The sequence below is a fragment of the Sceloporus undulatus genome, chromosome 2 (genome assembly GCF_019175285.1).
Source record: "Sceloporus undulatus isolate JIND9_A2432 ecotype Alabama chromosome 2, SceUnd_v1.1, whole genome shotgun sequence".
NCBI classification, from domain to species: Eukaryota; Metazoa; Chordata; class Lepidosauria; order Squamata; family Phrynosomatidae; genus Sceloporus; species Sceloporus undulatus.
In genome coordinates this window covers 195,290,461-195,304,001 of record NC_056523.1, presented here as the reverse complement: position 1 = coordinate 195,304,001, position 13,541 = coordinate 195,290,461, and the positions used below count along the sequence as shown (strand labels likewise).

Here is a 13,541-nt window from a genome sequence, read left to right as displayed (position 1 = left end):
GTACTTGTGAGATAAGAAAAATGTTGTTCTTGTGTGCCTTCAAGTCATTTCTGACTTATGGCAACCCTATTATGGGGTTTTCTTGGCAAGATTTATTCAGGGGAGGTTTGCCATGGCCTTCCCCTGAGGCTGAGAGCATGTGACCTGCCCAAGATCACTCATTGGGTTTCATGGCCTAAGACTTTATTTGACTTTATAGGTCAAAGACAGAATATTGAATGACATAGGCAGGAATCCCAATTAAATTTCCTTTAAGATGACTGGCTCCAGGGACAGCATGGACAGATTGTGTTTATGGCCAGGCCCTGACTTTCTTTCTTTCTTTCTTTCTTTCTTTCTTTCTTTCTTTCTTTCATCTATACACTTTTTCACAGTCGTCTCTGATTCTGCAGGGTTTTGTGTGTGGAAAGTATGTATGTGTGCTTTGTAGTGCTTCCAAAAGCTTGCCAAACTTATTTAGTCAGAGAATGCATGGGCACAATTTGTCCACGGAGCCAGACATCTTAAAGGAAATTTAATTGGGGTTCCTGCCTATGTCATTATCTCCATCTGAGATATAGAATGAATTATGCACGCCACTTTGTATCTTTTATGTAGCTTTCAACTGGCTTTAGAAATGTCTGACTTTCCAGCCCAAGCTTAGTTAGTGGAAGAAACTTTCAAAACTACCTCTGAGTATTCCTTGCCTTTGAAAACCTTGTGAAAGTCATGGGGCGGCTATAAGTCGATCAGCAACTGGAAGACGCACACAAGTATATATATGCACACATACACACACACACACACACATTTTCTCTAGCATCTGACTTGGCTATGATTTTCATCAGGGGTTTCAGACCTGTTACTGAGCCATACCTGTTCTCTACACATATGAAATTGTGGCTTATATGTTTGCAAAGTTATCAGATCCTTCCTATCTCAAGCGTCTGAGGATTCGCTGAAGTTACCAGGATTTCCCAGGATCCTCTTATTATTATTAATGGTATTTATACTCAGCCCTTCAGCCCTAAAGGCTCTCAGGGCGGCTTACAATTATTATTTTTAATAAGACGGTTCCCTGCCCTCAGGCTTACAATCTAAAAAGACACGACACAAAAGGAGAAGAGAATAAGGTGGGGAAGGGGATCAGGTCCGGCAGTTCTTCTCTCCCTCTGAGGCCTAGACCAAGGCATATGGACTGGAGGGAGGGGTCAGCTTCTTAATCGTAATCTCTTGAAGCTACTGGTTTTCTTTTATAGAACAGGGAAACAAGCTCTATGCATTTAACTTCCCCTGCAACACCAAGTACTGATCTATTCCATTCCCCAGAGTTGGTAACCTGACTAGGGTAGGACTTGCAGCCCAGCCCAGTCCACACATATCCCATCGCACAATCATGCCTCAGTTACTCTGGTTTGGCTCCTGAGATCTGACCAGCAGTTTTGAGAATCATAGAATCCTAAAATTGGAAGAGACCCCAAGTGCTATCCAGTTCAACCCCTGCTATGCAGGAACTCACAATCAAAGCATCCCCGACAGATGGCCTTCCAGCCTCTGTTTAAAGACCTCCAAGGAAGGAGACTCCATTACACTCAAGGCAACCATGTGTTCCACTGTCAAACAGCTCTTACTGTCAGGAAGTTCGTCCTAATGTTTAGGTGGAAACTCTTTTCCTGTAGTTTGCATCGACTGCTCCATTTTCTTTGGAGCAGCAGAAAACAAGAAAGCTGGATATTGGAATGAAAAGTGCTTTTCGAAATCTGGGGAAAATGAAAGACAGGGCTGATTCCTTCTGTAATGGTTTCCTTTTGAGAAGGGAGCTGTCTTAAGACCCTGAGTATTGCCTCAAATTGGTCTTGTCAAAGAAGAGTAATCTTAGAGACCTCTTGTGAAATGGAAGAAGCTGTTGTAGCTCAGTGGTCAAGCCTGTGTCCCATTTTGATGGAGCAAGGCTCCAGATAAAAGCATCACAGGCAGAATTTGGAAAAGGTATTTTGAGACTACAGCTCCCAGAATCCTCCACATGATGGTGGGAAATTTTGGGAGTTTTTGTTGGCTAAACAAAGAAACATCTGATCTTAGATAAACAGATGATTCAGAAAGACTGCTCACTGTCCAGAACCTTGAGCATATTCAGGCACATAGACAGGTACAAGCCCAACAAAAGGTGTTGTTGTTGTGTGCCTTCAAGTCACTTCCGACATTTGGCAACCTTAAGGTGACCCTATCATGGGGTTTTCTTGGCAAGATTTGTTCTGAGGAGGTTTGCCATTGTCATTTTCTGAGGCTGAGATCGTGTGACTTGCCCAGGGTCACCCAGTGGGTTTCCATGGCCAAGCTGGGATTTGAACTCTGGTCACCAGAGTCCTAGTAACACTCAAACCACTACACCATCCTGGATTTCAGCCAATAGAAGATATGCTTCCATAAAAGGTTGTTTCATCTGACATAATGGATTTGAGGGCAGAAACCTTCAATTGAATGCAAATACATACAGCACCACCCCACAGATTACAGTACTGCAACCTGAAAGGAAAAGCTTATGCACAGCTTGACCAAGGAGCCAGAGCCAGTTCTGCCCAGACTTTGGTTACTTCCAGACCTGCTACTTTTTCTACAGTGATGATGGAGCTATCTAAATAAAAATAACTTCAAGGCTGCTTTCGAGCCACCCATTAGACAGAAAACATGTCATGGCTTTTCAGGGTCCTTCCAGTCCTTAATGTAATGATTGGATGGTTCTTGCCAAACCCAGCAGGGCATCAGCCTAGACATAGTCAGGCTGTCCCTCTCTTTACTAACCTTTTGCTCAACCAGTGGAGGTGTCATTACTGTGTATATATCAAAAGGTTTTTATGCATACCCATTTTTGATCACTGCCAAGCACATTTTCAGTTAGACCCCAATTTCTCTTTAGATGTTCAGCTCAGCTGACTTGATCTGTGTGTGTCATGCATGTGTGGAATGGACAGAACAAGGATTGCACTTCCTGGCTCCAGGCTCCACATGTTCATCTGACCTTCTGCAAAGAGCCTATGTGTGCTTAGGCTGGATCCTGCATTGTTGCTCGGTTCCAAGGACATTGAGAGAACTATGTCGACAGAAATACTGCTAAGCAGAAAGGCCCTTTGCACTGACCAGCCTTTGAAAACCTGGGGTCAGCCTCAAAGGGTGCAAATCTCAACCGTCTCTAAGCACACACTTATCTGGCTGTCTGCTTGATTTTCTCTGCTCAGCTGGGCTAAAGAACAATGCAGTCCCCAATGTGCAGGTTCAGATCTTGCCACTAGGTGGGGCCCTCACAGCCTGAGCAACTAGAAGCCTTCAGGGATGGGCGCAAGGCAAGAGACTGGGGATGGCTTAACAACTGCAACTGTTGTGTGCTGTGTTGCCATGGCAAAGCAACAAGAGCGAGTGTGTGCCATTGCTCCTGGTGCCAAACCCCGCCTAGGGGCTAGAAGTTGCAGGTGACTTGCAAGGGAGGAAATTGCTTGTGCAAATATTGATGTACCGCCAGCTTCGGATGCCGATCTCAGTTGTGTGTGTATATATATGTATATGCCTTCAAGTCACACCGTGGTGTAAATCCAAAGCACTTCTGTCAGATTTTCACTAGGCCTCTGAAGTACTTTCAAGGACACTCACGGGCAGAGTGTAAAAACATAACTGTGGCAATGCTGGGGGATTCTGGGAGATGAGTGAAAATTGCTGCTGTAAAGCTGCAAAATAGTAGAATGGTGGGTTTGGAGTCCTTCTACAATGTTCAATACTAGGGTGCAGTTCTTGGAAGTTGTGTCTGGCACAAGGCAAGGGGTTGACAGTGATGCACACAAGAGTAGGAGAGCATATGTTCCTGGGCATGGCTTAGGCAAGGGACAGGAAATGTGTGGGTCTCCAGGCTGCAGTTCCCATTAGCCCCATCCAGCACAGCCATTGGTGATGGATCATGGACATGGCAGTTAAGCAGCATCAAGAGGGGTTAGACTGAATCCAGCCTGATCTCTTGCCTACCTAGGAATATAGAAAGCTGTCTTGTGTCTCAACTAAGACTCTTGGTGCATCTAGTTCAGTGTGGCTAATACTGACTAGGGACAGCTCTCCAAGGTTTCAAGCAGCAGTTTATCCTAGCCTGGAGATGCTGGGGTCCTTTTGTTTGCAAAACAGGCACTCCACCACTAAGGTATGGCAGATCTTCTCTTCTGTTCCAATGCTTGTTCCATTGATTAGAAATAAACCAGCCAGTGGCACCATGTTTATGGGTATGTAAATAGATTTCCCATGTTTCCCAAAGATATCAGATGAGAAAGCAGCAACCAGAGGAAAATACAAATATCTCACCTAATGCTGAAGGTGGAAGGAGGTCTCTGGGAGGTAGACAAAGCAGCTAGGGACAACCTATCTCAATGTTTCCCTTTACAAACCACATGGAAGTTAATGAAACTACACACAGATGCACAGATGCCAGTGTAGTATAGTAGTTAAGAGTGTTGTACACATGAAGCAGAGAATCAGTATGGTGTAGTGATTTGAGTGTTGGACTACCACTCTGGGAGGCCATGATTCAAATCTTCGTTCAGCCATGGAAACCCATAGGGTGGCGTTGGGCAAGTCACTTAAGAGGAAAGCAATGCCAAACCTCCTCTGGTCAAATCTTGGCAAGAAAACCCAGTGATAGGACTGCGTTAGAGTGCTATAAATTGGAAATGACTTGAAGGCACACAATGACATCTCAGGAAACTCAGTGAGCGAACTTGGGCAACTCATCCTCTCACCACCTGTCCTACCTCAAAGAGGATAAGATGGTTAGGAATGAGAGTCATGTATGCCACCTTGAGCTCACTAGCAGAAAGATAGTATATAAATGTCACACTAAATAAATGCATGCTCCACTTGATCATTAGCATGTGTGGAGAGGAAGACAACTGTACCATTATACATTTTTTTATATCAAATGCCATTTTATCTTAAGTTTGCCCCAACATTTTGTCAGAATCTATTAGGAAAAACACAAGATCGCCATATCCTAGCACTCAACAGGATGGCCAGGCAGCCTTCTGTCAAAGGAATATCCATTTAAACTTTAAAGCAGGGCTGGGAATTATGTGACCCTCCAGATGTTGCTGGACTGTATGTCACTGCAGCCAGCTTTATAGAAAGTTCTATTGGTCTTCTCTGAAGATGCCAGCCAGAGATGCTGGTGAAACGTCAGGAAAAAACTCTTCTAGAACATGGCCATATAGCCCGAAAAACCCACAAAAACTATTATATTGGTTTATTTCCTTGTCTCAATATTATTGAGCCCTGGTGTGTGTGTGTGTGTGTGTGTGCGCACGTGCGCATGCACCTTCAAGTCACCTGGCAACTTATGGTGACCCCATGAAGTTCATAGGCAAGAAACACTCAATGGTGGTTTTGCCAGATCTTTCCTCTGAAATGTAGCCTACAGAGCCTTAGTCCATAATAAAAAATACAGTTGGCCCTCCATATCCACCTTTTTTCAGTCCATAGATTCAACCACCCACAACTGGAAAAAATTCAAAAAATATATAAATTCCAATAAGAAAACCTTGATTTTGCCATTTTATATAAGAGACACCATTTTACTACCCCATTGTGTTTAATAGGGCTTCAGCATTGATGGATTTTTGTATCCATAGCTGGTCCTGGAACCAACTCCCAGGCCCACTGTACTTCCTATAATACTTAGAGAAAAATATGACAGAGATTTAAAATATGCCATTGGAATAATCCCCCCTCCCCCCACTTTGGGATGTGGGAGATCTAGATTCAGTTCTGCCCTTGGCCATAAAACCTAGGTAAGCTTGGGCCAGTCACTCTCTCACAGCCTGATTTATGGGTTGCTGTAACTATAAAATAGGGAGAAAGGCAGGATACAAATGACACTAGTCAAGTATAATTATGGTAAGCCTTCTTAGATGCAGAGTCAAATATTCCACATGTCTTTCAGTAAACATTTTTTAATCTCTAGTACTCAGGGTTACCTAAGGAGGGTGGTTAGGAGTAGGTTCAGAGGGCAAACAAAAGGAAGATTTGCCCTCCTACACATATTTGTGATTAGTTTAGATGAAAGCAGTATGCTGATCCAGGCTGACTTTCGCCAGCTCTGACAAGCCAGTCCTTATGGTTTGTGTGTAGTCTGGATTAACTAATCCTCAAAGAATAGCCACTTCCTGGTTCTGTGTTTGCAGTTCATAGCAGGGTCTAGAATCCTCACTTGACCTCATAACAAGTATCCTAATAGAGAATGCAAAAGCAGGATGTTTGAAGGAGAACTTAGAGAAGTTCCTCCCCCCCCCCCTTTTGGATGGTAACTTCAGGTCATGCTGCCTGAGAGATCCCCCCTCCCAAAAGGGAACATTTTGAAGCTCTGGTCTTAGAAGGCAAGAAGAAGGTTTTGAAAGCACTGGTAGTCAGGAATACTATTTCACATTGAAGTAGTCAACTTAGAATCATAGAGCTGGAAGAGACCGCAAGGGCCATCAAATCCAACCTCCTGCCATGCAGGAATACACAAGCACCCCTGACCTGCCTTTGTCTGTGCTAAATCTTCAGATTGCAGGGGGGAGCTCACATGATAATCACAAACCCCCAAAATTTCTAGATGTAGAACCACTCCTCTATTAAAGGGGCCAATAGACAGGTAAGCAAAGTGCCATGATTTAATTGCACGATTTGGTTTATACTATAGAAAAGAAGTAATGCATCCAAATGAAACGTCTCCATTTCAATGGCACAAAGTTAAGCACACAAGCAGGTGCTTGTCACGAGCCACGTTTTAAGGTACTTTGTTTAGCTGGCCTTCCAGGATTCTAACTCTTTGAGCTATGACCTCCCTCAGACTTGCCCTTTTCAACACTCCAGTCTTTCTGGCACTTGGTTGTCTTGTACTATATAGGGTCACTTGGCCAAGCAAATGATACCAAACTAACATCTGCCAGCAAAAGAAAGTCAAATGTATCCCCATCCTGTTGAAAATCAAAATCCTGCTAAGTGTTCTGGGGCCCTGCCTATCACATTAATTTTATCAATGCTTTCAAGGGAACATAGAGCAGAATCCAATAATAATAATAATAATAATAATAATAATAATAATAATAATAATAATAATAATTACTATTATTATTATTATTTATATCCTGCCTCTCTATCAAAGATAATAGAGGCCTGCAGCTTTACAATACGTTGAGCACTTTCCTTCCCTGAACTGCATTCACTGAACTAGACAGCAGATAGTTCAGGCCACCCTGTACCACAGACACCCACACAGGAGTAAAACAGACAAAATTCATAGGAATGTGCAACTAATTTCCTGAATCCAGTTGATTCTGACTTTGGCGTTAAAAAAAACCCCTCCTTCTCTAGTAAGATGTTTATGGTTTTAGTGTCTGACCTCAGAGCAGAAATCTGTTTGGAGATAACTAGGGGACTACAGAGCTTGAAATAGTTCTGTTTTTGTACTAAAATTCCAAGAATCCCTTAGCTAGCTGGCTAGAAGCGTTTGGATATCATAGCTTTAAAAAGGAATTTTTCCAAGCTCTGGATTTTGTATAATAATAAAATGAGGGAGGGGAGAATTACCTCTTTGCCATTATTAAATGCTGTTGCTATATTGATTTAGACATATCTCCAATGCTATACTTTATTGCCAGCACATCCTTCAGCACTTTGGACCAATCTGCAGAATCACACAGCAGCTCTGTCACCTGAGGTTGTTGCTTTGCTCATATAACAGATTGCAATTTGGTGCGCCAGATCAAACATCTCTAAAATTGGTTAGGCAGCCATAAAATAAATATACATGCTGTACCCATGACGGACTCTTCAAATGACCCTTTGAAGGCTTGGCTTATGCAGCAGAGAACCGTTGAGTGTTAATAAAGAGCAAAACTACACCGCAAACATATTTTGGATTTGTACCAGCTTCGCCCTCATCGCTTCCCACAAAGAATGCTGGGGAATTTAATTTAGTGATGTGGCCTACAATTTTCTGTTTGAGGTCCACCCTACTACCATGCACTGGATTTAATGCTCCCTTAGAGAGGAATAACTTTTAAGCCAACTTATGGTTGTGGGATCGTACTTAGGTTGCTTTAACTCTAGACCACGCAGCAACATTTTGAGATCCAGACTGATTGGTGTAGTGGCAAGAGCAATGCTTGGGAAAGTTACTTTGGAGACTACAACTCCCAGAACCCACCCCCAACCAGCATAACCTAAAAGAGCAACTTTTCCAAGTACCAATACTTTTCCAAGTGGGTTGGAGGCTGTGGTATATTCTATTTCTTCCAGCTATGACCTCCCATGGGTTCTCAGACATCTCATTTTTACCCCCCCCCCCCCAATCTTTCTGGCACTAAGAGATTTTGCATATATGGTTACTTTGGGCAAGTAATCATCCTTTTAAAAATCAAACTCTTGACTGAGGATAGCCCATTTCCAAGTCACTGCTCAGCCACAGCATTCTCTGAGTGGTCTTTCTCTTCTCCTGGACTACTTCACTTCCCTGGGATACTTCCAACTGAAGGACTCCTAGCATTACCAACAAAAAGGCATGTGCAGCTGTTCTTTCTTTCCTTAATGGGCTTTTTTGTAAACTGAAAAAAGAGACAGAAGATGTCGTGGGGAGAGACAGGAGGGTAACAGATGAAAGACACAGTGTCTGGACTACCCCAGTCCCTGTAAAATTCTGTAAATGAGGCAAAGCAAGTGCAGAGCATAATAAAAAGTCTAATCTAGAAGCACTAAAGCTGTTTTGAAATTAAAATGCCTCTGCATCCCTTGAAAGGGGAGCAGATTCATATATATATATATATATAATCAAAGGGGCTGGCCAAAAATGTGATTTGGTCTAGGAGGGAAAGAAAAGGCAAGGCTTTGCACTGTAACTGCCTGAATGAGCTTTCAGCGCTCATCAGACATCTCATGACGACAGAACAAACACAATTACTTGGTAAGGCCAGTTCCCTGCCAAAGCTTAATCCTCCGAGGAGCTCACAAAAAGCCAAGTCCACCATCCTTGCTCTCTTTTCTCACGAGGCCCAGTTGATGTATTTATTTATGCTGCTTAGACTGTGTTCTTCCTTGCGCTGGTTATTTTCAGAAAGCTTTAAATGGCTACCAATGTAGTGTGTCACAGTTTCCAGTGGTCTTCCTCTTTAGCCCTGTTTAACTTCATCAACAATAGAAAATGACAGTCTCAACCATTCGCTTGGACTAATGGCTAGGCCTAGGGTTGTAATAGTAAAAAACAGAGATGTCACTGTTTGTGTAGAAGAGGGGATTTCAGCAGGTGTTGCCTGTCACCAGTGGTGTTCCTAGTGTTGGTGCCACCCGGGTGTCTGGAGTTGCCGGAGAGGCAGTGGGGGTCTGCCTTGCTTCCCTGGTTGACTGTTGAGACCAGCCACAAGCCATGTGCTCACATGTGCTCACTCCTGGCACTTTCCCCAATGCTTTGTCTGGCTTGGGTGAGCCAGCTAAGGCACTGGGGAAGGTGTATGTGTGGAGGAGGGGAAGCACATGCTTCTTGTCCAATGCTCTGGTTTGCTTGGGTAAATCAGCCAAGGCACCAATGAAGGGAGGACAGGTGCATGTACACTTGCCCCCCCTTCCCTCCTGCCTTGTCTCCCTCGATAAATAGTGCCAGGGTAGCAGAGAAGGGTTAGGTGCTGTCAGCAGCACCACTTCTCCCCACAACTGGTGGAGGGCCCAACTAGGTGTCACCCCTCCTCTCAAGTGTCACTCGGTGCGCTCGGCATCCCCCGCACCCCCTAGTGATGCCATTGCTTGTCACACAATATAATAATAATAAATAAAATCTTTATTTCTATCCCGCCCTTCCAAGAAGATTAGGGCGGCTTACAACAGTGCAACAGGTGCACACAAATACAAAGTTAAAAGCACATAAACATCAATATACAAAATAAAAACAGCAATAAAAGCCCCATAGCCCGTCCTCATGGCCACGGAAGAGGAGGGGAGGCCCACAGGATCTTAATCGGGGAATGCCTGCTTAAATAGGAAGGTCTTGAGATCCTTCCTAAATTGGGCCAGGGTAGTAGATGAGCGGAGCTCGGTGGGCAGCGTGTTCCAAAGGGCTGGGGCAGCTGTAGAAAAGGCCCTTCTAGAAGTAGAAGCTAACCTAGCCCCAGGCACCTTCAGCAATTGCTGCCCAGATGTTCTGAGGGTGCGAGGCGGATTGTATGGGGAGAGGCGGTCCTTTAGGTATCCTGGGCCCAAGCCATTTAGGGCTTTGTAGGTAATAACCAACGCCTTATATTGAGCTCGGAAGCGGATGGGCAGCCAGTGAAGGTCTTTAAGTACAGGTGTTATGTGGCTGGTCCTGGATACGCCAGTGACCAGCCGGGCTGCCATTTAACAAGCAACAACTGCTGCAATGCCCTCATTTACACAACCGTTAAAAGGTATAGGAAACTGTCTCCAGTTTTCAGTAAGCCCCATGTCAAAGGAGAGTGTGAAACAGTTGAGATATTTTCCCAGCTCATGCCTCACTATACTATACCTCTATTTTGCCTGTAGATTAATTAAAGAGTCTTTCTCATACAAGAGCCCCAGTAATGGGAAAAAGATAATTCCAGTCTTGTTCATGATTTCTGGATCACAACTGTTAAGATTATCCCAGACTTCAATCAATTTATACTGCTTTATTCCACAAATAAGTCTCGATTCCAGATAAGCAGGCTAGATTTTTAAAAAATAAAGTCTCATGAACATCCCCAAAGCCCATCTTTCCCGGTGACATCAATGTATCCATAGTAACTCCTGATGACTGTTCTTCAAAGTGGAAGGGCGGAAGGAGACCAAACAATATCTGGCTTAACAATGAATAAGCTTGGCGACACAAACACACTATGAGCTGGTGCCCCGGAGGAAACTGGAAAGTTTGTTTTGTTGTCATTTGCTAGAGAAAAGGCCTTCTGAGGAGAGGCTGGAATAGGTGAGGCCCAGCGGATGCAAGCATATAAAACACACTCTTGCAGTCATTCACAAGCACAACTCCAGCTCATCATGGATTCCCTTTACACAATCCTATAATCAACTTTTAAGTTTCTGATGTCAGTAAAACATTTTGATTGGCGGGGCAGAGGGTTTCTCTGTCATGGTGCCAATCGCTTGCATCACAAGTGCACCAATGACACACTCATGACGTGTGCACGTCGTCCAAAAAAGAACCCAGTTTTTCCAGGATCTTTTTGGGGCGGAGGGACACAGGGCAGTTTGGCTGCTGTGGCGTCCCTCCGCAGGCAAACAGGCCACTGCCAGCCTGCCCTTTTGGGGCGGTTTGTACTGGGCCTAAGTTTCTATGGGTGACAATCTACTTTGTCAGACGAACGTAGACGAAAAAGCATAGCAATTACTGAGCATGTCATTGATCATGGCAAAAAGGTATCATGGAGGTGGAAGGGATCATAGATTATCCCTTGCCAACTTAGATCCAAAGCATCTCATTGGGATCTTGACCATGGGTGTCTGGGGATCAAACCTGAAAAACAATGCATGACTATTCTGAGAGCCAGCATGGCATAGCAATTTGAGTGTTGGACTACGACTCTGGAGACCAGAGTTCGATTCCCAGCTTGGCCATAATACTCACTGAGTGACCCTGGGCAATTCACATGCTCTCAGCCTCAGGAGAAGGCAATGGCAAACCACCTCTGAACAAATCTTGCCATGAAAACCCTTTGAGAGGTTCACCTTAGGGTCATCATAAGTAGGAAATGACTTGAAGGCACACATTGCGTACACGTAAGGCTATTCTAACACATGTCCATACCTTGACCAACAAAGAGAGGAGGGTGGGAGAGGGAGAGAGAGGTCCTTTCCCCTGCTCTGAAAAGTTGCCTACTTTCAGGAGTGAATATTCTCTAGGTTTATATGAGTGTGCAGGGACTAGTAATGATCAATCAGGCACACTAGTCATTGTTATTTTGTGATAATATTCAGCGGTCAAAAATGCACCCCTCCCTTTAAACTATTTTTTTCATCACTGCTTTTGAAAATGTTCACTTTGTTAAATTCCCCTCCTTTTGCCTTTGTTCAGCTGCCTTCATTTGCCTCCTGTATGATCAATTTACAGACAAATTTGATTGAGGCATCATCATAACATTTTCCCATTCAATTAAGCCTGATTAGATACCATGTGACTAATCCAGGAAGCAGGAGGAAGTAATAGCCAGGGGAAATAATAATGCCAGACAATATTTTTTAAAAGGGAAGTAGTGGCACAAATATTTTTAAAGAGAAAATGTCACTACACTGAAATCACCAGTTACAACCCCAAAACCAAAAGTGGAGAATATTTAGCACAACTTTGTGGAAAGGGAAAAAAAAAAGATTACAGAATTGATAAGAACTAGTGGCGGGGGTTCTATTCTTTGAGAATTGGTTCTGATTTTCTTTCTTGGAGAGTGTTGGGGGAAAGCGAGTCTGTTTTTTCTCTCTTGGCTTGTAATGCTATTGCCTCCATGCCAATGTTATTGTATTGTCTGCCCAGTATCCCCTGCCAAATTGATAGTTTGATTTCATCTGTCTTGTACCTAGGGCACCAATGGAAAACTCAAGTTCAAAATTCCTCAGTATTCCAAAGAAGGAATGGTTTAATCCCAGATGTGTTGATTTGTTACATCCAGTAAATTAATTTCATTTTTCCTAATTAATGAAAATCTACCTAAATAAGAAGACAGATACCTAGTGAGGCAATGCTTGCTCAAGTAGTCTAGTCAACTTGTAGATGGCTGCCAACACAAATTCCGTAGAATCACAGAAAGTCCTTTTCACACGACACCATTTTAGTAGAAAGATTTCAGAGATTTGTAGTTTAAGAAAAGTTAGAATTCTCAGCCAGAGAGCCTCTATGATACCTTCCAAACTACAAATCTCAAGATTTCATGCAGGATATTGCTATGGCAGTAAAAGGGGAATCCGGTGCTATGATTGTGTTATGTTAAAGAGGCCTTAGAGTTAGAAGGGAACTCAAAGCTCATTCAGTCCAAGCTCCTGTTGAAGGAAATCCGTTTCATCAAGCATAAGCAATTAAATAATGTCAGTGCACATGGAGCAAAGCAGTGACTCCAGTCACCTGGTTAATGGCACACAATTATATTCCAACCAAGCATTGAGAACTCATTAAATCTGTTTATCAATTACTAATTTCAATGCCATTGTTAGAAAATGTATTACATGCCACCTAGGGGCATGGAATACAAACTTGGAATCTTGCAGACTCTTGCCATGATTTTTGTTGTTGCTGTTCTTGTTGTTGTTGTCTAGCTCTTTTTTATTGGTTGGAAACATCTCCTCGTCCACTCTTTGCATAAACACCTTTCCCCCAGCAAAATGGCAATGTTCTGGATTAATAAAAATTACTCTGCTCTCCCCAAATCATCTTCAAAGGCATTTTTTACTTTAGCCATGTGGTTGTTATTTCTGTGCGAGTGCACACCATATGCAGCTATGTTTACTCAGGGATGAAGAAAGTAATAAGTGTAAGGTGTTGGGGCATTTTTAATTTTTTTAAATGATTT

The 13,541-nt window shown here is 43.3% G+C and overlaps 1 long non-coding RNA gene across 1 annotated transcript in view; it reads right to left on the bottom strand.

The window, feature by feature from the left end:
- Positions 1-13,541, bottom strand: part of LOC121920228 — a 62,593-nt gene that overhangs the window by 28,075 nt on the left and 20,977 nt on the right. The window lies entirely within an intron of this gene.